We start from the raw sequence: 24928 nt of genomic DNA, 5'->3' as shown, positions 1-24928 counted from the left end.
GTATCTCAAAAGCTTCATCACACAATATATCAACGCGATACGACAGATAGATAGGTTAGTGTGTAGGTAGGTACTTCTGAATCGACATTACAGTATTATAAAAATAATATGCTATTATTTTCTCGTAAACGAACACACTACACACAATAGTCCTGCAGATCAGTTCAATGGGATAAAAATCATATCGAAATACCGTCTTTTAGATGATTCGTGTTAATTCGTTAAAACGCCATTAAGGCCGAGGCGTTTGTGTGTAATGGCACGAATCCAAAACGCGTCAACACGCCCCCTTTCACCGCGGCTCGTTTCAAAGTTTTCCAGATTTGTTCTTCTCCAATGACTTTCCATAATAATTTTGCTCGAGATGAGTCTAAAACAACAACAATTGCAGTCTCGTCATACTGCAGCAGCAGCAGTAAAACATTTATAGAATAATCGCGAGGAATAAATATTTCAATCGAAATAATTTCTGTTTAATCACAAAATTAAAAAAAAAAAAACTAAGTCATTGTGTTAGATAATTTAGTAGTTATATAACTCGATATTATAATTGTTCAAATACTACTGAACGAATAAGTAACGAAATTAAAGAAAATAATAAATGGTTAAAACAAATTAATTGTAGACAACAGAATGAAACCTTTTCATTTTAAATCTTTTATGTATTAGATATAATTAAACGACTCTGTATTGTATATACGAGTACAATATGAACGAATGTTCGGTGTTAATTTATTTAATTCGATGATCTGCGATAAAAGAAACAAAATCATGATGTAAATTTGGTTTTAACTTTTGATACCTTAAATGTAAAAAATCTTTTGGCCTAGTACATTATTTTCTACCTGTTGATGTATATTAATGTCAATTCATCCACTCTACACAGTTTTAAAAATCGTAACTCAGCGACTACAATCAATAGCAATTGGCCTATTGGCTATTTGAAATAAAACAATGATTCGCATAGTCATATGAGTAACTACACTACCTACTTGAATAAAATCCTAGTTTTTTAACGATTCTTTTGCTAAATTATAAAAATTTAGTCAACCATCATCAAAACGAAAATTAATCAAATTAAAACAGAAATATACAATACAATTAGAACGGTATATTATTACGTTACAAAATACTCAGAGAACATCTACTTAAGAAAAACATCCGTATGTACAAAGTTTTTAAAATACTTGTTATTGACTATAATCCGTGTATTGTCTAGAAACGTACTTGAATTTCAAAAACAATATTATTTAGATATATAGTTAAAAAAAAATAAACTATCTGACATGAAAAAACAAAGCTACTGTAACATACTGACATATTATATTATATTATGTATTATATTGTAAAACCAAATTAATAAATTTACAATAAAGAGTTTTACAAATTCGAGTAATACAGAAATAACCATTAATTTCAGAACGTTTCAAAATTTAAAATAACATATGATGTATCTTATGTTAGGTCAACTGTGACGCCTAAAGCTTTGTAAAGCTTTGTAGAATGAAATTAATTTATCCCTGTGTGTCAAACGTATATAAAACGCTATAAAAAAACATGTGAAAAATACCTTTTTGTATGTGTAAATAAATCAGTGAGGTATTACAATTATTGTGAAGCCATAATTCCATTATAATGTCTCATTTTTATTGCGGCCGGTTGTTTTTAAATAATATGATTAACAGTCACTGTTCGTAATACAATTTATTTAATTAAATTTAAATAAAAACCGTAGTTTATTGATTAACTACGTTAAAGTTAAAAAATTAAGTTACATTGTCATGTTCAAAGACAAGATTTTATAAAATTAAAAACGACTTTTGAATTGTCCGGTGAAAAGTTATTGGCACGTTTTCTAAAATCCAATCTCATTTCTAATTTGATCACTTTTTTCCCCTTGTACGAAGTGTGATCACATTTCAAACGCAATAGTATATACAACAAACAAAGTTTTTTGTAGTATCTTCATTAAGTACACGCTATTAATCTTCCTACTTTTTAATTTTTATGTTGATAATCTATAAATTATCAGAATTTAGTAGGTACTTACTGTAAATATCACTTTACATTTAATTAACATTTTATTTTCAAGAACATCGTAAAACTAACGCAAACTCAAAAAAATATTTTTTGTTATTGAAATAAATCTTCATAAACCAATATTTAACTTTGGATCAATCAACTATAGTACCTATATACCGTGAATCTTCCATACTACGATGTCTCATGGGGAACAAAAAAATGTCGTACTATAGAGAATTACGTTAAATAAAATTAAATGCACATGGTTCAAATTTGGTTTCGTTCTCAGAAATATTTCGTTATATAAGTTCGTTGTTATAATAAGGAAGTGTCACTGTATACCTATGATTATAATAAAATTAAAATAATTTATTTTACATAGGTTCCAAAAATTTAGTACTATCCAAAAACATTTAAAAGATTCATTGTTGACTATTGTTTAAAAACTATTATTCATAAACTGCATGACACACATATAGGAATATCAAAAACAAAAGCAAGAGCTAAACAACTATTTTACTTTCCTGGAATAAACAGTCAAATTGAAAATTATATACTATCTTGTCTTGTTTGTTTAAAATTCAACAAATCTAAACTAAAAGAACCAATGTTAGCACATGTTATTCCAGATATACCATTCTATAAAATAGCTGAGTTAAGAGGTGTCAATTATTTAATAGTCATAGACTATTCTAAATGGATTGAAACAGTAAAATTAAAAAATAAGACTAGTAATACTATTAAAGATTTATTAATGGTTTTATTTAGTAAATTCGGAATTGCTAATGAAATTGTATCTGACAATATGCCGTTTGGTAGTGTAAGATTCAGTGTGTTTGCTAAAGATTGGAATTTCAAATTGACAAAATCAAGTCTTTACTACGCCTAAAGTAACGGGATTAGCTGAAAAAGGGGTCAGTATTGCCAAAGAGGTGTTAAAGAAAATTCAGTTTACAGAAAAAAGCATTTTTGAGTACTTATTAGCATATACAAATACACCTTTAACAGACTTGTCTTATAGTCCTGCACAACTATTACAATCGAGAGAACTAAAAAGTACGATAGCAATAAATAGAGAAAATCAGTTAAAACCTTAAGTAAAAAAGGTACATGATAAAATATTGGAAAATAAAAAGAAACAAAAACAGTGGTATGATAAAAACGCAAAGAGATCAGAGGATACTTATTTTGTTGATCAATGTACAAGACAAATTTAACAAATTATAGAATCCTGCTAAAATTGTAAAAAAATTGAGTGAACCCAGGAGTTATTTAATAAAAAATAAAAAAGGGAAGATTTTTAGAAGGAACAGTAGATGGATTAAAAAAAGATTACACAGAGATTTATTAGTAACTGATGAGGATAAAAATAATGCTGAGAAAAATGAAAATATTAGTTGGAAAGAAATAGTGGAAGAAGGAAAAAAGACTAGTAGAGTGGGGAGAATAATTAAAATGCCAATAAAACTAAATTTATAATAGTTATGATTATGATTGTACTTATGATTGGGTATGTATTAATTATTTTCTATTATTTTAATTTTATTTATAAATTAAAAAAATGATTATGTTTATTATTTTTAAAAACAGGGGAAATGTAACAGTTGTATATACTGTCTCCTACTATTACTATTATTATTATTATTATTATTATTCTTTTTGTAATGAATTAACCTAATCTAAATTAGGTTAAGTATATAAACTCTTGTTGTTATTAGATTATTAAATGTAATGCCACGTTTTTCCTCTCTTATGTTTTTATACATGTGTACTTTATATTTTAAATAAAAGCAATTATTATTAGTATAAATATAAATGACTAATTAAAATACAACTAAAACAAAGACGATCCTAGTAAAATTATATTTTTTGGACTAGTCTATTTTTATCAAAAACCGATATAATTATTTTTTTAATAATTTTATAATGATATTATATTTGTATATTTTAGATAGTATCTAAATGAGTGTTAAAATATATACCTACGGGATAATACAAAAACAGTTTATTATTACATATATATATATATATATATATTTTATTTATATATAATTAATAATGATGGTATAACCCATGCAATCTGCTTATCATTCAACAGCCAAATAATAATCAAGTTTAATATTTTTCCATTTTTATAATATATAATATTGCTGTTGTAATACACCCAATACAAATTTTTATCAGGAAAAATGAATTTGTTCAATAACGTTAACACAAAATATATATTGCATTAAGAAAAACCTATAAATTGGATTGCTTATATAATTTATGTTACGAATACAACAATGGCCACAAAGAAAAACTAATAACAATCGGATAATCACACTAGCTGCTGTGACGAAAACGATTTCAATAATGCAATATTTTTATCATCATAGGCGAAACTAAGGCCTGGGCCTTATGTCACAACGTAATCCAAATATATTTTTGTTGAAATAATTATCAAAGTCGAATAATTTCTTTAAATTAAATAATTCTGATTTACCAATTGAGTATGGTTCAAAACTATAAATGGATTCTGTAACGTTAACATAATATTCTAATATTTAATATAGGGCAAATATTCTACACGTTTTATGTTTGAATCATGAAATTTGAAATATTGACTTTATTTTTGTATGACTGTAATCATCACTGATGAGCAGCTCTAAAAAATATTAATGTTATCGTTCATTTTTTATAATCGCTATATAGAGGATTCATTCAGATTTTGCCAATAAAAACGTCTAATTGACTTACGTGAAAATATTATGGATTACCTACCCGTATGCAAATTTCCGTGCTAGCGCCAAAAAAAAATATATTAATGATATATAGATGACTACTGAATAATTTATAAGAAAAAAAACATACTGAATCCAAATGTGTTTTAATTGTTCTTTGACGAATTTTGTTATTCATATTACAATAAAAACCCTTTTTAAAATATTTAAATACGAAACGCGTATTACACTAAATATGTACATTTACATTTTTAATATTTTTGATGTTTGATCAAACGTAGAGGTACAACTGCAGTAATAGTTGACTATCACGGTTTCACATACACTTATTATACGTCTTTTGTAATGTCGAAATGTTCATACGTTAATAATGTATGATGACTTATATACGATTACGTGTGCAAGTATTATTAGAGAACAAAACGGGGTCGTATTATCGTTAATGTTTCGCATATTATATGTACGTTTGAATTTTGTTCAAAGTATAACATGTATATAGTACATGTAATAAGTACGTCGAATACATAATATTATAAAATATCGAGTTTTTCGTAATTCGAGTGTATAAATTGAGTTAGTCGTAATAATAATAATATAACATAATCCAATTGGTCGCACAACGGTGGAATATTGTACTGCTGCAGCTCGTCTTGTTTTATAGGTAATAATAATAATAATATACACGTCATATTTGCATTAAATGTTGTACCTATTCCATACAATCGCAATAATAATATATACCTAGGTGATACAAATTAATGTCGACACGCGTACACAATGCAGCAGGCAACATTCCATTTATACATACGTTTGTTATTGGAACACTACAAGTCGAGACGATTAAATTATTAATAATATGACTCCTTAAAATATTGTAGCGTGTACCTACTATTATATAATAATAATAAATAGTTCGAATTTCGTAAAATAATTATTGTATAATATTATATTGTGTAAAGTGGGTATACAATAATATACGTCATGTGAACGCATTCACACGTACCTAGAACGTAATAATTTACAGAAAAGGTGAGGTGCCATTACTGCACTGTCGCCGTTTTCCGTGCAAACCGCGTTGTCAAAGGGTTAACCATAATATACCAGACGGTTGAAAATATTCGACTACAAATCCACCGAGTGGTGGTCAGACGCCAGCTGGTGCGCGGTAGTTATTGTAATGACTGACGAAATCGTTTTACCCGTATTACAATTTACTACAATATTATACTGTCATATCATTTGTGGTGAATACGACGAGAAAATTCTTGTCGCAGGCCCAGAGATGAAAGGTTGAAAATTTTCAATTGAATTTTTTTTTTTTTTAGATTCTGAGCGGAGCGATGAATGTATTGATTTTACAATGATGTTTTTTTTTTATTTTTATTTATTTTTTTTCGTGTCTGTCATCGCAATGTCTGTCTTCTGATATATTGTTACAATAGCAGTAGAAAAATATTAAAAATACATAGACACAATTTTATAAGCATTTAAAGTTCAAATTTCGATAAAATTTAATAATTATTTTGTAGTTAAAAATTTATAAAATGTTCAACTTTTATAGCTAAGGATTGAAAATGTAAAACAAGATTCCACGTAAATAGGTTATATATAAATTACTTTATTCACAATAATATCATCAATATACTTAGTAATATCATAGGCTGACTGACCGTTTTCGCTCAGAATCGTTTTTCTTATACAATGATACTATATCATTAAATTCAAATTTAACACCATTGTATAGGGTGTTACCACTGGTTATCTTCCCTAATCTTATTTTTCATATCATTCTTACTTGTCACTTATCAAACCTATTTATACTAAGAACATGTATAGATTGTAGATTACTTCAAATAAATAATAATAAAAAAAAAACACCATCCATTACAGTGACCCACTTGTAACCTATTGCACAACAGAGCGACACCCACTGCCCACCTTTTTTTCATTTAAATTTTCTGAACATTTTCAACATTCTTTGAAAATTTTAGTTTTAATGTATTTTTCTTAACTTCATTAATTTTTGAGGTATACTAAAGTAAAAATACAAATTTTCAATAAAAGATAAAAATACACATTTATTACCGGGATAAATATATTATATATTGTTATATTGATATAGGTAGATATTTATATATATTATATTTAATGATTTGTATTTTGTATTTACTATATTAATATGTTCAATAGAATAATATCAAAATAATATTAAAATGGGTAAATGGTAATAAAAGTACATAGTTATATAATTATATAATTATGAAGGTTAAATATACTATAACTATAATATAATATCAAAAGATTTATTTTATAAGAAATTAATGTAATAAATTATAAAATTTTCAAAATTTACAAATTTTTGAGAACTTTCAAAAAAAAAATGTTCATGAAAATGTACATCACTACGCGGCTCTATAGTCGGAACGCGGTGATATGACGGAACAAGATGGTATCGATCTGTATTTCATAGTAGGTTACCGCGTTATACCGCTGCAGCACGCGTGGTTTATTACGGTCGCAGACACTTAGACACACGTTTTGACACTTTGGTATTGTGTTTTATACATTATACGATTACGATTGTATAGACTATGACTTATGGGCACGGATAACCGTCGAAATGGAATCTGTTAACGTCGGCGGCGGCGGCGGCGGCGGCGGCGGCGGCGGCGGCGGCGGCTTAATACCGCTAAGTACCGGCAGACAAAATACACTCTGCAACACGCGGTTTATTTAATTGATTAAAAACCAACGATCGCCGCCTGCGATTCGACGATTCTACGACTGAAGATTTGTCACGTTTACGTCCCGTCGTTTATATTATATATTATAATGTGTATTAATGTGTTATAATGTTTATGTATAAGTGTACGCAATACGTCAAAAAACTTAATTAATTACCAATCGATTTGATACGCTTTTAATTTTGTTCGTTTATACCGACGCCGCCGGAGTGTCCGAAAGCTGCAGTTTACGTTATACCGACCTACCTATACAGAATACGATCATCTATTATTGAAGTCATTATGATATAACGGTTTATATAACTATTATGATGGTTACTTACATCGATTGTGTCGTACAATAATATGCCTATGTACACATTTACACTGTACAAGTATAACACGTACATATGACATAATATATAAATCGAAGATATTAAAAACAGTAACCTTTCAATTTTCTACCAATCAAGTTTTATATATTATGACTGAATAGCGCCGATTTAATTAATAATAATTAATATCGTGGCTTGGTGTTAGCACCAACCGGTGTAACTAGTTCCCGGATGGGTGACCACCACCCGGGTTTTCAATCTTTGTCATACACACGCATGTCCAAACCAACCGCACCCTCCCCCCAAAAAAAGTAGACTGTTGATCTCAGTTGTCAAAGTCTTAATTTTAAAAAAAAATTAATATCATATTGGGCAATGAGGTCTTAAATATTATATAGGACGTGCAGTTGTTACCGAAAAACTTCACAACAACTCGACAGTATACTGGCAAAATAATAGAGATGGTCATTAACTTAGAGAGTACGGTGGTTAGAAGATAGTAGGCTTTAGTGTATGTCACATATTACAAGTGATACGCGTATACGACGGTCTGTAACCAATAATAAAACATTTTATAAATAATTGCTGTTTCGAAACCATCAATTATTTTTAATTAGCTTATAATAACTGTACAAATTAAAGTTATATAGGGGACGGAGTGGCCGAGCGGACTATGGCGTCGGTTGCGACGCGCACCGTCGCCGGTTCGAAACCCAGTCACAGGTGGCACTTCTCTTCTGACAGTCATGTTGCCTGGAGAGAGAGTTATATCAAATTATTATTGGAACATATTGTACATGATGTACAGAAAATAATCAGATAGGTTATAGGTAAAACATTCGACATAAGAAGAGTCACGAAATGTTTTCTTGACTATATCCTTTACTGATACATTTTATGAAATTTAGCAGAAAGTAGCATCAATAACTATATTTAAAAGCTTATTAAAGCTATATCAAAGTAAGCCGGTAATTGCATTGGTGCAAATAGGGGGGGGGGGGCTTGGGGGGACTTAGTCCCCCCAAATGTTGGTCAAGTCCCCCCAGTTCAAAATCTAGTAATTAGTACTAATTTTTATATTCTGTGGTACTAAGCAATATGGCCTATGGGGAGGGGGGCTTGAGTTCCCCCAAAAAATTTAGTCAATTTGCGCCTATGGGTAATTAATTTTTTAAAGTTCATCATCACTTGAGATTCACAATTATAATTGAATTGTAGATACCCATATGTTATATGTTGGTATTATAAGTAATAAGTATTCATTCTTTATTATTTATGCAACTGTATCCATTTAGTTTGGTACAAATGTATTTTTGTAGTTACAAAATAATTTAACTTATAAGACTGATTGCATCTGCCAAGAAATAATAATAATTGTTCTAAACTATTGAAAATAAATAAATAAAATACAAGTTAGATTCAAATAATGACGTATATGAACCATAATAATAACATATAATACTTTATATCGCATGTAAAATCAATAAGTTTTAATGAAATTTAGTCAATAATTTAACGTTAACTGTTCCACATGAAAGATTCAACTTAAATCATCGGAGTCCAGATCCTCCCATTGTAATCTGAAAAGTAAAATCTATGGTTACTATAATATATGGTTAGCCTTTGTTATTTATCGTAATTCAAATAAATATCCTGTAAACTCAATTTAAGAGCAATAACTTTTTGTAGGTATTTAGGTATTTCATACATCTATGATCATTATTTTCGATGGTTTCTACAAGAAACCATATTTTATATTTCATGATTTATTTCTAGTATTAAATTATAAAACAAGACTACTGAAGGGATCAAAAAATATAGCATTATTTTTATTGAAACAACAGTTTGTAACAATGTGCGCCCATGTAGAATAAAATGTGTCACTAGACTGTCACAATTTGTAATATTCATGTAAATAATAACATTCCACACAGAGCAAACCTACTGAACTTTTTAAACGTATCGTAATGTAAATGCCATATAATATAATGTCATTATGTAATTGTCATACACATACAAGTAATGGATCATCATAGGTTAATCAAATAAAATAAGTATAATAACAGTAAAGTATACCTACAACAATTAAAACAAAATTAGGGTTAACAAAGTTTTAAATGATCGAATTTACTGACATGCTGACATACATTGATTTCTGTGATTTAGATGCACAGGTAATAAAATATGGTAACTTTTATCCGTAATGTCTATTATAAAATAACTAATTGACCGTAATTTTTACAAAAAGAACATTAGTTGATTTGATTATAGCTGAGTTCAATACTTGATACTGAACCACATTTTAAATTTGTTTTTAAGATTTAAGTTTTTAATTTAAATTTTGAACAATGGAGTACAATAACATTGAGTATTCAGAAAGAACGTGTTTATGCCAAAGAATTAGGTAAATAATAGAGATCAACTTTTTATGATAAAAATAATATAGCTGATATCATTCGTCAAACACCAAATTTGTTGGAAAAAACTTGGAATTCATTACACCGTCGGATGGAAAAGTGCATCGAAGTTAACGGGAGTCACATACTCACTTTGAACAACTGTAGATAAAAATAGGTTTTCAAAATAAAGTGTATTTAATTATGATTATTTTACAATGTAATACAACTTAAATGTATGCCAGTAAATTTCATAATTTAAAACTTTGTTAACCCTAATTTTGTTATCATTTTATCATTTTTATTGGTTGACAATGTAAAATAATACGTTAATTAATTGTATATGTTAAATGAAAACAAATAAATATCACCACTGTGTTTATCTTGTAGTGTTCTCATACAAACCGATGTGTCACACCATTGTTTTTTTTTGTCGGCGATTTGAGTGTGGGAAACGGTAAACGGACAGTTTGTTCTATCTATTGTTTGAGTTGCATATCGCGGACACTTTGTACGGTGAAAATAATTTGGTAAAAATCGATCGCGGACGTTTTGTACGGTATAAATAAACCGGGAAATATACCTTAAGAGATGAGATAAAATTTAATTGCTCAAAACTTTAGATTGCGAATCATGATCGCGATTAGTATGTGTTTGGTGTCACAGGCCACAGCATTAAAAGTATTAAAATATTAACTTATTCGTTATATAAAATGAACAAAAATCAAACTAGCAAACTCAATCCAAAAATTTTTAAAAATGGGTATGAATATACTATTATACTATTTTATCAATCTAAAATTCGTTGGAAGTGTAATAAAGTGACGTGTACGGGGAAAGTTACAACAAACCTTAATGAAGATTTCCTCTTGAAATTTGGAATGTCAGACACCAAACAATTAAGAACTCACACAGGACGAATAATTTTAGTGAAGGATGGAACAGTTCGTTCAATAAATTGGTTGGATCGGTTAATCCAAGTTTCTGGACTGTTTTTCGGTCTTTGCAATTAGACGAATGCTCTAGTCATTTGAACAAAAACACAAGAAATAAAAACCAAAATACACAAAAGAAAATTCGTGATGCCTGTGTACAGCATGAAAGTAAAATAATAACTAATTTACAATTGCTCGAAATAATTTGCCATACGTTTAAATTTTAAATATATATATTATGATTTATGTGATAATAGTACAAACTGTCCGCCATGTATATTTTATTACTTTTTGTGGAAAACGGGCGACAAGGCTTGTCTTAGCGTGAAAATGATGTGACACCTCGATTCATATGAGAATTTTGCAAAAAATCTAACTTGGCCATTTATTTTTACGATAATGGTCTAAAAATAATTTGTATAAACCCAGATTTTGAAGATAGAAAAAAAATTTCAAAAAAATCTTCATTGAGTCACATCTATTTCAGAAACACCCTGGGGGGAAACTCCATAGTTTTGTACGACATAATAGATATTTCCCAACGGTTAACTTCATGGTATTCAACAACCATAACATTTATTATGCTAAACATAGAATTTTGCATGTATTTTTCACATTAGAATAAAAATTGTAAGTAGAATTAATCAATGGTAACATATCATAACTAAAAAATTCCATGAAATTGGTGTTAAATTTCAAAACCCATTATAATGCTATGTTATTTTGTTTTATTACAAAAAAAAAAACATTACTTAATATTGTCGAGTTTTAATTGATTTATAACAGTTATTATTAAATATGGATAATTGACGGCTAACCTGCATTTTAAATACGTAAAATGTATACTTTATAACGTGATTCAAATGTAAATATAAGTTATTATTTTTTGTGAAGTTATTAAATCTAACAGGTACCTATCATATAATACGTCGATCGTCGATCCAATTTTACTTGGTGTTCATTATTACAAAAATAAATAAATAATTTTTTCTACCACGGCATATAGCGGTGTAATTCAAATTTAAATATTGGGAAAAACGTAAATAAAATCTGTAAAGAATATTTGAAAATTCATACTTAAATGTTTAATATTGAAGTAATCAATAGTTTTTAGTTTCAATCCACGGTTGACAAATACTTGATGAATCGGTCAGCGAAGTAGGAATAATTTATTTAGATATAATCACTTCGTAGTTATACCAATAAGTTGAATAAAATCATCAAAAGATTAATACTTTTTATTTTACTCTTTAATTACGTTAATTATTGTACAATTTATTATTATAAGTAAGGTACTCAAAAACAAATTAAAACTTTTAGTAAAAAATCGAATATCATTTATACTTTTTATCGTCTATAATTAAATTTTGTATTTTATATAATTGCCAATCTGTCTTATATGTACAAATGTACCCTTGTCTCAAACCTAGAAATAAAATAATATTGATTTATAATTATTTCCAGATATTTATTTCATAACAAGTAGCATACGGCGATCAAATTATTATTCTTCAATATTAATTATTGCAATACAATTATAAGAAATTATAATATAACCCTGGGTGTATTTGACACTAAACTCACACCAGCGCCCAAATAGAGATATATTTTTATTTTTTATTTGAATGAATATAATTATCAAATTCGAAAATCGATACTTCGCGGAACCAAAATATGATCAAAATATTATTAAAAATGTAGTGCTTTTATTTTATTTGTACATCGTTTGATATATTTTATTGTGATTTTTTGTTAACCATTGAACAATTTTGAAAATTACCTTTTTCAACACAGTCTGTGTTTTTTCAGTATATTGGTACCTACCACCAAAAATTCAAATATTGCAATTTGCAATATCAATTTTTATAAACTCCTTTGTTCTACGGTACAAAATATTTTTAAATGTTCTGCACGTTACACTGATCTATCGACATACAAGTAAATAACAAGGATGGTTGTTTTAGATAAAATAGTAAGATATTGTATTCCTTGTTAAAATTACTTCTTCGGATTTTAAACATAATTTCAAAGATCTGCTTATTCAAATTTTTCAAAATCGTGCAATTTTTTTATACGATTACCAACCGATCCCCAATCGGATATATGCCCCATTAAGCTTTTGAAAGTTGAAACACATTTACTACAATTAAAAATGTTCTGATAAAAAAAAATACTACATAAAACCAACTTTTCTTAGAACCTAAAATTTAAATTTAAAATATAAACTCATAATAACCATAGTTTATTATCAATTTCAAATATTATTAACATATAAAATACCTAGGGCTGACGTCATTATTTTTAATAAGCATTATTCATTTTAATGTTTTAAATTAAATTTAAAACATTGTTTTTTTAGTAAGGCATTAAAAAAAATACTCAGAGTACACAAATTAAATATTATTACTTCTTTTTAGTCCATTTAAATATCATACACCTTGCCCATTAATGGATCATTAAATTATAAAAAGTAATAATGATAATAATAAAAATAATGCTGTAGAATTTCAAGTGATTTTGTATTTTATAATTATATTACAGATTGAATCATTCAGTTTTGGTGCAACCAAAATTAAATCATTACAGTTTGTATACAATTTACTATTCACTATATTTTATATTAATATGTTAATGCATTCATTAATTTAAGCTCACAGCTAAGACTCATATATTTAAACTTTAAACTTTATAATTATTATTATTTGAATTATGATGCAGTTTCTATTTTATTACCTACCTAATCGTATAATATCATAATTTACACACTTAACTTATAAGTTAGGAAAGTGTAAAGGTGAATCATAAATCGCACTGATATTAAACTAGAAAGGTAGTGAATAATGTTATGCGTTTTGGTCATCCTAACTTTATTGTGATTTGTGTTATCCTATTCAATTATAAATATGAATATAGGTATTTGTTACAAAATATTATAATTATGTACAATAGTATAATACAATTTATCTTACTGATTTATATGGTATTTATACGACTCGTTATTTTTTAACATATTACGCTATACATCTATACATACAATTATAGTATTATAATTCAAAAGAGAATTTGTTTTCTATATGATTTTGTACACTGGTAAAAACGTTCATAATTTTATATTCATTATTCTATGACATAATACAATGTCATTTTTCTTACTATTAAACCATCATAATATAGACACTATAGACCTTAATTTTTTTTACTTAATCGCATTTAATTTTATGAAATAAACATCCTGCTACTTTATCTGTATTGTTTCTCAGTCTCATTTTTGTAGTATCTTTACAGAATGTTAATGAAAACTAATATAAAAATATTAGATACACAAATTTCATGCCAAGTTTACTTATAATTAATACTTTTCTAGTATTTGTAGGTATTAGTTTAAATAACATCGCCACCAAAATATGTATTAAAATATTATAAAAAAAAAAAAATACATCGTGTAATTCTTCAATACTATTTTATGTTATTTGTTGCATGCCATTTCACGTAAAATTTGATCGGTGTTAAATTATGTTCAACGAGCATCCATGGCCAAAAACGTTGAACATTTATAATAAAAGCTTTGATGCAGTCGAACAATAGTGTCCGTAAATCATTTCGATTTTGCCCTATATATACCCGATACAATATTTGCACATACTTCACGGGTACTTGACTTGTACACATGGAGGAAAAGTGTAAAGCCGAACAAGAGCCCTTCACACATCGACAAGACGCACATTCAACGCTTCAAACTTTTCATACGAATATACTTATCCGCGATAGCACATTTGAAAGAGTAATAATATTAAAAAAACTTTTTAAAAAAAATATATATATAAACATATATACAGAAATACGTAATATATATGTACATATGTATAATATTATATACCGTACATAATATTATGGTATATACATATATAATTAGATAATCAAACATGTCGTACGCATGATTGTGTCAACTTATAATATGTATTCAGAAAATAATAATTCGTTGATAATGGCATAATATCGTATACAATTTATAACGGAATTTATCACTCGTAAAAACACGTGCGTTTACTGGGAAATATAATTTCTTATCATCTACATAATATTATCTCCGTTATTGTTATTAGTTAAATCGAATTTATATTATAAATTTGATGAAAATAAACCTATTGTATCAAACAACAACAATATATAGGTACATTAGTTGTTATAATGTAAAAGGAGCACTGACCGCGACTAATCGCACTGCAACTATAAAATAGCTGTCTGGGTGACTTATTGTTATTATCAGACCGAATTACCAGCTATCCGACAATCAATCTGCGCGTACATGTATACATAACAAAAATGTCGGGATTTTTACCGGTTTTAATTTGATATAGCAAAAATAATTTAAAATCTGTGTCTGCAAAAATCTCATTATAACACAATATTTCCACGTTTATTTAGGCCAACGTTACAGCAGGCGATACCATGAATATTTTCATAAAATATTCAACCACGATCGGATAATGATGATATGCGTGTAAACCACCTGCAGGTCATCGTTATGGAAATGCGTCAGATGACCTGCTGCAGCGGATAGACCAATTTATTATTTAATTATTATATTATATTAAAGTTATTATTTAGGTAATTATATAAAATATACATACGAGTATCATGAGTCATGACGAATGCCTACAGTAGGCACTTATACCAGTCATAATATAACATAACGTCTTATTGTAACCTGCATCTGAAAAATTTCTAAAATATACAATCATCGACGCTTTTTACTTTACGCAATTCGAGAATTAAAAACGTGCAGTAGAACAATCGAATTTTCGACGGACTACTGTTCCCAGTATACCTACCTATCACTGGTACCTACGGTTTTTTTTTCCGTAGATTCTTCACCGTAATATAGAATATTATGTATACGCATCGTGAAATTCATGAGAACGTGACACTATACAAGTTATGTAGCTGGTGTCCCATTTATACGGTGCAGATGACGTTTAAGGTAGGTGTCGGTGTTTTTTAGTGGCTAGTGCATAAGACAACAAACAATAATCGTAATAACAATAATAGTCGTTGGACGCAGATAAGTGGCATGTGTACACTACGTACCTACATATAGTTGGTGAGTACTTACTCGAATCGCGATAATTGCGACGGAAGACGGAGTGGCGTAACGAAACGGTTTTGGCGTTCGTTTCGATTGTCACGGACATCCAACGGATGTACGCACGACAGGTATATAATTATATCAATAACTTACCGAACAACTGATAATTGTACTAATACTGCATTATAACATGATATATGTTACCAGTATTTTAATAGTATGGTACTGTGATGAGTCTTTGATTGTATACAGAGTAACACAATTATTGTCTATCAAATTGTCGTCCGAGTTTGGCGTAACAACCCTTCGTGGTTCAAATTTTAATATTTTATCGACATTATACATTATGATATCTTCGCCACACCAATCGTCGATTCAGAAATATTTCAACTTAATGTATGGTGCTATACATTACATATATTATATATATTAGGGGTGGCCACTAACCTTAATTTTGTGAGTCGCATATTTAATTCGAGGCGAGCCACATTGTAAAAAGATGTTTATAAAACTAAGACACATTTTTAATTTCATATCAAATGAAGGAACATTTATTTTTTACACTACACATAATATACACTAATATATTTAGATTTAATGAATTTAACTATTTCAGCGTTGAGTACATGATTCACACACATAAGTAGTCTCAAAGATTGAAATAAGTCTCCTAGCACACTCTTTTTTTAGTGGGTATTTTTCTTCTGGAACATGGGCTCCACAATTTGGGCTACACATACTAAAAAGCACCGACACCGCAGCCGTTACAACTTACAATAACAACTGTAATGATAACGAAACCGACCGCGATAAAAACACTATCTAACGATTCTAACGATTCTAACGGAATTATATTTATTAATTTTAGTCTAAGCTTGGTTCAAGAGCCACACGAAACTGATTTAAGAGCCGCTGCAGCTCGCGAGCCTCGTTGTGGCCACCCTATTATAAATCTACATAGATCGTGATATCGATGATATCAGTTGAAAATGTAGAAATTATAATCTTAAAAAATATTAACCGCTCACCTAATATTATAGGAAATCTTTCAAAAGCTATAAATACTATAATGGATGATTGAGTAAGCTACGCGTGCCTATATTATATATCGTTCAAACATTATTCCCGAAAAAATGAATACAATACAGAAAAACACATTTAAAATTATAGCGTCGTACAACACGTGGTGTATAATATTATACGTGACAGCGTGACGAAAAATTCTTAATATTTTAATGGCAATATTACATGACTACATGAGACGTATAAACAGCTATAAAGTTATACTAAGCACGGGCAGGATAAATGTTTTAACCTTCTATTTGGCTCTGTTGATTATTTGTCTACCTGAGTTAACACATTCACCCTAAATATGAATTAAAGTCCTTCGTCCTTCGTTTCCTTTTAAGTGGGATTTTTTTAATTGACTGTCAATTTATTCTATGCCACATTAGAAATAAAAATCCTATTTGGCTACCTATATAATATATAAAATGTGTTCAATATTAAACAATTTAGAGCTAAAAATAATTTAACTGAATAAAATGACACGATTAATAATAAATAAGGCAGGTCAGAGGTTTATATTATAATATACACTATAATAACTACTTACAAATGTTAATTTTGTATGACATGCTGAGTTACACATATTATACGTTCTTTGTATAATTTACACGCACACATTTTTTATACAAACACCAAACAAATTTGGTTAGTAAAACAAAAATTTATACAACTTTATAGGTCAATATTATTGTATTCAAATTCAAATTCACGTTTAGTTTACCTTAATAAAAAAAATGAAAACAACAAGACTTGTTGATTAAAGCAATTGTTAACTATATTCTTTACTAAAAAAAATGTATTTATTTATGAATGAAATGATTATACTTAGGTAATCGAAAATATTAAAAAATGAGGGAATATTTTTCTCATTATAAAGAACGGGTAAGCTGGAGAATCTCAAACGACACTTTTTGCCTCGATATACGCAAAGACGAAGAGCTTAGGTGAAATATAGAACAGAGTAATGGTGTCGTTTTATCATTGAACCCGACACCTGGTCTTTAGTGGAGTATCATCGGTAGCAACAACGACAAAAAAAGTCATCCTCTTTGAACACATGACTCTCTAAACAGGAAATTATGTATCAGCACATTTCCCAGAGAAAAAATTTGATGGATACAATGACCATACCAGGCACAATTAATTACATTGATACATCAATATAATAATAATATACAAATAAATAAATAATATATAACACGTCTAAAACTCTGAAATATGAAATCTTTTATTTTATAGCTTAAAAATAATAATGTTGAGGCTTATCACAAGTTATTAATAAATGATAACAGTGTGGGTATATAATTTTTTATAAGTTATAACGTATATTTAAAAAAAAATGTTTTAACTCATATACTTCACAAAGGCAACTTACGTTTTATGGATTAGTGAATGAGGTCGTATCACCGTATGAATACAAACATAACGAACTAAATTCATTTGTATAGTCACATATATATGATGATTGAACTTTTTATGTTATATTATTAAAATATACATATTTATGTTCATAAGTAGTTGAGACCCTTCTTATACTAACTAATACCAAAAATAAAATTAATTCTAGAAACAAAAATGAGTTAGGTAGTTATATAACTGTAAATTTACAAAAGGAAATGTTGTAAGCCATAGTAAAAACGTTTGTGATAATATATATAATACAAAGTGATAATACTTATGACCCCAAAAGTACAAACTAGATCCAATTATATGCCAAAAATGGGACAACACTCAAAGTTGAAGATTAAAGCATTTTAACTGATCCAGAAAGTGATTTGCTGGCAAAAAAAAATCCCTCCTCGTTGATAAACCAATACATAAATCTCGCGGCTTTGAATCCAAAAATGTTGTTTTATCTAAAATAAAATGTTCTAACTTTTCGAGGTAATAAGTGTATACCATTAAAATAATCATCACCTTGTACTTCTATTATGCAGAGATCTTAAAATTAGTAGGTATAAATGAATTGTTTTAAAACTAATTTATAACATTGTATTATTATAATAGAAGTTTTTGTTTTACTAATCGTATTATTTTGTTAAAACATTTACAATATAAAAGACATGATTAAAAAAAGCAGGTAAGTGGATGTCGCTCTGCTGTACAGTAGGTTACAAGTGGGACAATGTATGATGGATTGTATTAAACTTGAATTCAATGATGCAATATCATTGTATAAGAAAAATGATTCTGACCAGAGACGGTTTATCAGTCCGGATTTTTAAAATTATTTTTATTTATTATAGCCTTTAAGTAGAATTAATATTATAATATTATAATTTTTTATCCGTTGCTACGGTGATAAACAAATTGTTAGAAATTAAAATCCCATTTTAAGAGGTTTTTCGTAATTTGTCAGTAGTTTTTCTCGTGGCATTAAATAACTATTGATAAAATCATAATGACCTCTCTAAAGTACCATCTCGATCCAATTTGCTAAAAGATGAGGTACTATATGTTGAAATGTTGAAATCGAAGCATTAATAATAATATAAAAAAAATTAAATTAAAATAAACACCATTGTAAAACCACTAGCTTCCTCGCTCCGCTCAGAATCTAAAATATTATGTGTAGTGACAAATTAAATTATTTTTGTTGCCTTAAAATAATTAAAACGTTATGAAATTGAACTGTATTAATTAATAATAGTCGATATAACTCACAATAATAAAATTATTATTATTATTATTATTATTATTATTATTGTTAATTATTGTTAATATAGTAAAATCTAATGGAGCTACTGTATTAACATAGTTAAATTATAATAAATATTGCTAATTTATTAAACATTTCAGTATTTGAAAAACATATTTCATTAAAAATATGGATCGACATTATAATTATAATAAAAGGTTGAATACATAGAATATTTATAATTTTAAGAGTTTGTTTAAAGCATTAATATAACATTAAATATGATAATAATATACAACAGACGGTATATTAATTAATAATTTCATTAAAAATGAATAATTTAATGAGAATATAATGCATTAATAGACAATTTTTAATAAAATAACTGTTCTCCCGAAAATATTTTTAATGGATTTTAGCTCATTTTAAATTGATAACTTCCTTTAAACAATGCATGCCAAGTTATACATAAGTTTAAATAAATATCAATGAAACGGATCCAGCTTAAAGGATTACGTCTCTTTTTAAAGTTAGATATGTTATGTATTCATAAAAACGAATATGATAAAATTGAAATATAAACAATACGTTTTATCATAAAATGCATCAGGTACTGTAGAGACTATATTATAGAGATGCGGTTCGTAAAAAATAAATTTTCGATCTCGAGTTCAAAAGTAGGGTACTTGCATTTAAAATTTTCAAACGAATTCGCATTGATCAAAATATGACGACGCACACACGGCCAGGCTCGAAATTCGCAAAAATCGCTACCCACTTGAAATCGATTTGTATTTCTTTACATTATTTGCTCTGCTGCAGATCGTCGTACCTACAACCAGCCGCAGCGAGTTGTAACCGGAATTGTACGGTGCAGGCGAAATTTTCAAATTTCACGTCGTCGGTTCCGCAGACAATAATCCATACTTAATTAATATGAAATACAATTCGTTTTTTTTTTTTTTTTTTGCCGACCGGGGAAAAACAAAACAGGTTTTCAGTTCCACACGTACGGATTGCGAAACTAAATAAAATTTAAAAAAAAAAATAAAAAAGAACTCGGGAATACACGCGCATACAAAAATAATACTACTGCAGGTGCGTATAGTTTTTCCCCGTCCGATTCAGTCACGTAGAAAGTGGAACGAATAATATTCATTCGCGGTAGGGTCGCAGACTTTTTCGCTACCTATATGCGTTTGTTTTTTTACATTTTTTTAGCTTCTCTTATATGTGTGTGTGTGTGTGTGTGTGTGTGTGTGTGTGTGTATGTGTGTGTGTGTGTGTGCGTGTGTGTGTACATTTATAATACATGGACATGTATTTTTTTTGAACGGCGGTTAGAGTCACGTACGGAACGGGAAGTGCGTAAAAATGTCTGTTGGATGTTTGTCGGGTCACATATGCGCCGCGTATATACAAGTTAATATACTGGCGCCCCGCGAAACGTCATCAACTCCCTCCGATATTGTGGCCACAGGTCTAAGCTCGAAAGGTTACGTTTTCACTATAGTATCATATTATTATACTCTGTGCACCTAAATGCCCACGTCTTTAACGTGGTAACGCGAATTATCGATCAACAAAATAAAAATACTATCTACATGAAATATATTATTTTATATATTTATGAACACACAACGCATATAATATATTATTAGAGAGATACATATTAAAAGAGATTAAGGTCAATCGATTTTTAAGCGTTTTTTGTATTAAATATAATAAACAATATATATCGTGACATACGCTATAATAATACGTAATATTATTATATTATATACTTTTCGAAATTTTACCACGAAAAGGGCAGATAATTTTTTTGTGGTTTTTTTTCGTAAAGAAATCAACGTGTTTTTAACACTTAATGGATGTTTAATAAGCAAAATAAAATGGCATTTTTTTAGTAATCATTTTTCCCTATTTTATGTTTAACGATCCGCGAGATTCGTTTGTTTGGAAACACATGTATATTTTGTATCCTTATAGAAAAATAACATCCGACGTTTTGTCCTTTAAAGTTACAATATAAAATCATTTAAAACTACATTTATCAGTATTGCTTCAATAGATCACGAATAGACTACATTATGGTTTTGTAGCAATTACATAAATTAACAATACATAAACATATTATTTAAAAACACATTAAGCTAATAAAAATCAAATTGATTGGTATTATAAAAACATGACAAAAAAAAATAAATATTTAATAGGCAGTATTATTAGACGTATTAAAATTCGTTAATAATAAACTCAAGACCCTAATAATTAATCTTAATACCTACTCGTATACCGTATATCATTATAATTTCTATACATATTCGCACCAAATAAACAATCGTTCATTGTTTAGTTTTGTATATTTTTTTCTTTTTCATAAGTCCCAAATTGAAATGTCTTAAAATATATAACGAAGTACAACTATTTTCATATTTTATTTTATAATAATAGGTATAGTTAATTATATTGTGCAAGATCTCATTATTTATGAATTATGATATTACGTCTTCAATCGGTGGCGTTCTCGGGAATTTTAAATTGGGGGGGAGGTTAATTTAAGCCCCCCTGAGTACTCCCATGTCTTCAGATCGCTTCGGCATTTTATTTTATTAATATTTAACTACCTATAACATATTGCCTTAGTTCCATTAACTTTTTAATTTCTTAGGAGTGTGTATCGATTGTTCAACTCATTGATTTTTCCAAAGTCATTTTATTTTATTTCGTATTTACTACAAAACTTTTCTGGCGTAAGAAAAGTTGTATATGGTTGTTTCCTCTATAAATTCAACAAAACTTCCTACCAAGATGAGATCAAGAAAACTTTTTACGTCCGTTTTCTTTGATGACACCGTTCGGTTTCATCAACCATCATTCGTTATACACTTCATAAATATTGAATTATTTTCGTTCAGTTTCAGCTATAAATGTGTTTCATTGTTTCAATAATATATTATTTGAATACAGAAAATAATAATATTTGTCCACATGTCCACATGTCTGATATAATAATAGTTTATCAGCTGCGCTACGTAATTATTTTATTTCCTCACTTGGATTCTTATAATAATATTATATTTCGTTAATAATTAATTACTAATTTTTAGCAAATACTTTAAAAAAAAAAAACAAAATAATATTTGTGCGATATCATACAATTTTATTGACGGTATTAATTTGTTTTAGTGTAAAATATAATCCTTGGGAAAACAGCTGTGTCAATAGTGGTTTTACATTTAAAATTAATAATAATTTATTAGATATTATTTTTTTTGTATTCATTATGAACAAATTCGGCTTCGGTGAACAAACTTAAAGTATAGTTATACATATTTACAGTAAGATTAGTTTTTTGTTGGTTATTAATTTATTATATATTGTACTTGGAAACAGAGCATTTTCAAAATATCCATAAATAGTTAAATATTTTCAAAAAAATAATAATACACATTCACACAAATCTTATCAGAAATTGTCGCCGTTATTTTGTACTTCTGGTTTTTAACGATATTTTTGTTAGATATGAGATAGGAACAATATAATTTGGATAATATCAAAATATAAATATACCTAATATAATTTTGGTATTTTCAAAATTACAACTAAACTTAAATAACTGTAAACTTAAAGATTCATGGGCAGTTTTTTATGTTTATAGAAAATTGTATACACCAAAATAAATAATAGACTGTAAAACGTATTTAACATTTATTTTTATATGGTTAACTGTACTTATGAATATTATCAAAAGTGATGCTCCATAAATTAATTATAAATTATAAAGTTTATATCGATCATTGATGTTAAAAGCTCGTTGAATTATTTATTAAGTTTATTCCTCAAAAGGTCTAAAGGGCTGAAACAGATGAAATTCGCGGTGTAGGATAATTTATAAACAACACTGAAAATGTTTACATTTATACATATAAAATACCATATTTGATTTAAGGCAACAACGTTTACAGAGTGCTCCATAAATTATGATTTAACGGTCTCTCCAGTGCGCAGCTATGGCATTGAACACTATACAATCAACTAACTACCACTAAAGTACCGAATATTTTCAAGTTTTTAAATAAAAACCGTACATAATATAATATTATAATAATTTTACTACACGAACACGTCGTAAAAACACACCCAAATAATATCTGACAACAATACTAATAATAATTACTATTATTATTATTATTATAGTTATTGCGTTGTTTCACTAATCGAGTGCACAATAATTCACAGCTGCATCATTACTTTAGTTTTATCCGAAAACGAAATACAATAAAAACGTCAACTATAATATACCAAACAGGTGCGTGTATATGTGTGACGCGTGTGTCTTGTGTGTGTGCAGGGGGGGGGGGGGGGTGGATAAGGGGTGGGCATTAAAAACCAATAGATTGTTAATCTTGTATGAACTAAAGTGCTAAGGGAAAAAAGTTAATTTTGGTTGAAATGAAAAGATGTAAGGTACGTAGGTACATCGTACATCTCGGATTGTCACGGCCCTGCAAATCCCACCGAAGCGTTTCGTGTACCTACTCGATCGCGTGCGTGTACAAACAAAAAGGCTTTGCACAAATACCTCCATATATCGCTTTCTGGTTTCTCGCGTAAGTCTTCGTTTGTCAAAAAAAAAAAACAAAAACAAAAACAAATAATGTCGGAAAAATAAATCTCTAGATGAATTCCTGCAGAGGTAAACTACATAAATATAACAATATTAACGTTTTTTTATTTAAGAAATATTATAATATAATTTACAAATTTACACAATTATATTTATCAGAATATTCTAATCGAAATCAAAAATAATTAAGATATAACAACTAAAAGATTTAATAGGTAAAAATCGTTCGATTGGAAAACTTGACCGGTATGCATGTCTTAGGAAAAGCTATTTTGTCTAGAAAAAATTATCCTTCGAGATGAATTAATAGACTATAGTAATATAACACTTATAGGCTATAGCAATACCCATAATATTAAACATAATATTATG

General features: G+C 28.2%; 1 protein-coding gene across 5 annotated transcripts in view; it reads left to right on the top strand.

Annotated features, from left to right (window-relative positions):
* The window catches only part of LOC132944640 (somatostatin receptor type 5-like), a 218276-nt gene that overhangs the window by 146566 nt on the left and 46782 nt on the right, over window positions 1-24928 (top strand). The window lies entirely within an intron of this gene.

The sequence above is a fragment of the Metopolophium dirhodum genome, chromosome 5, assembly GCF_019925205.1.
Source record: "Metopolophium dirhodum isolate CAU chromosome 5, ASM1992520v1, whole genome shotgun sequence".
Classification (NCBI taxonomy): domain Eukaryota; kingdom Metazoa; phylum Arthropoda; class Insecta; order Hemiptera; family Aphididae; genus Metopolophium; species Metopolophium dirhodum.
The sequence above is the reverse complement of the archived record's forward strand: the minus strand, read 5'-3'. Positions and strand labels throughout refer to the sequence as shown.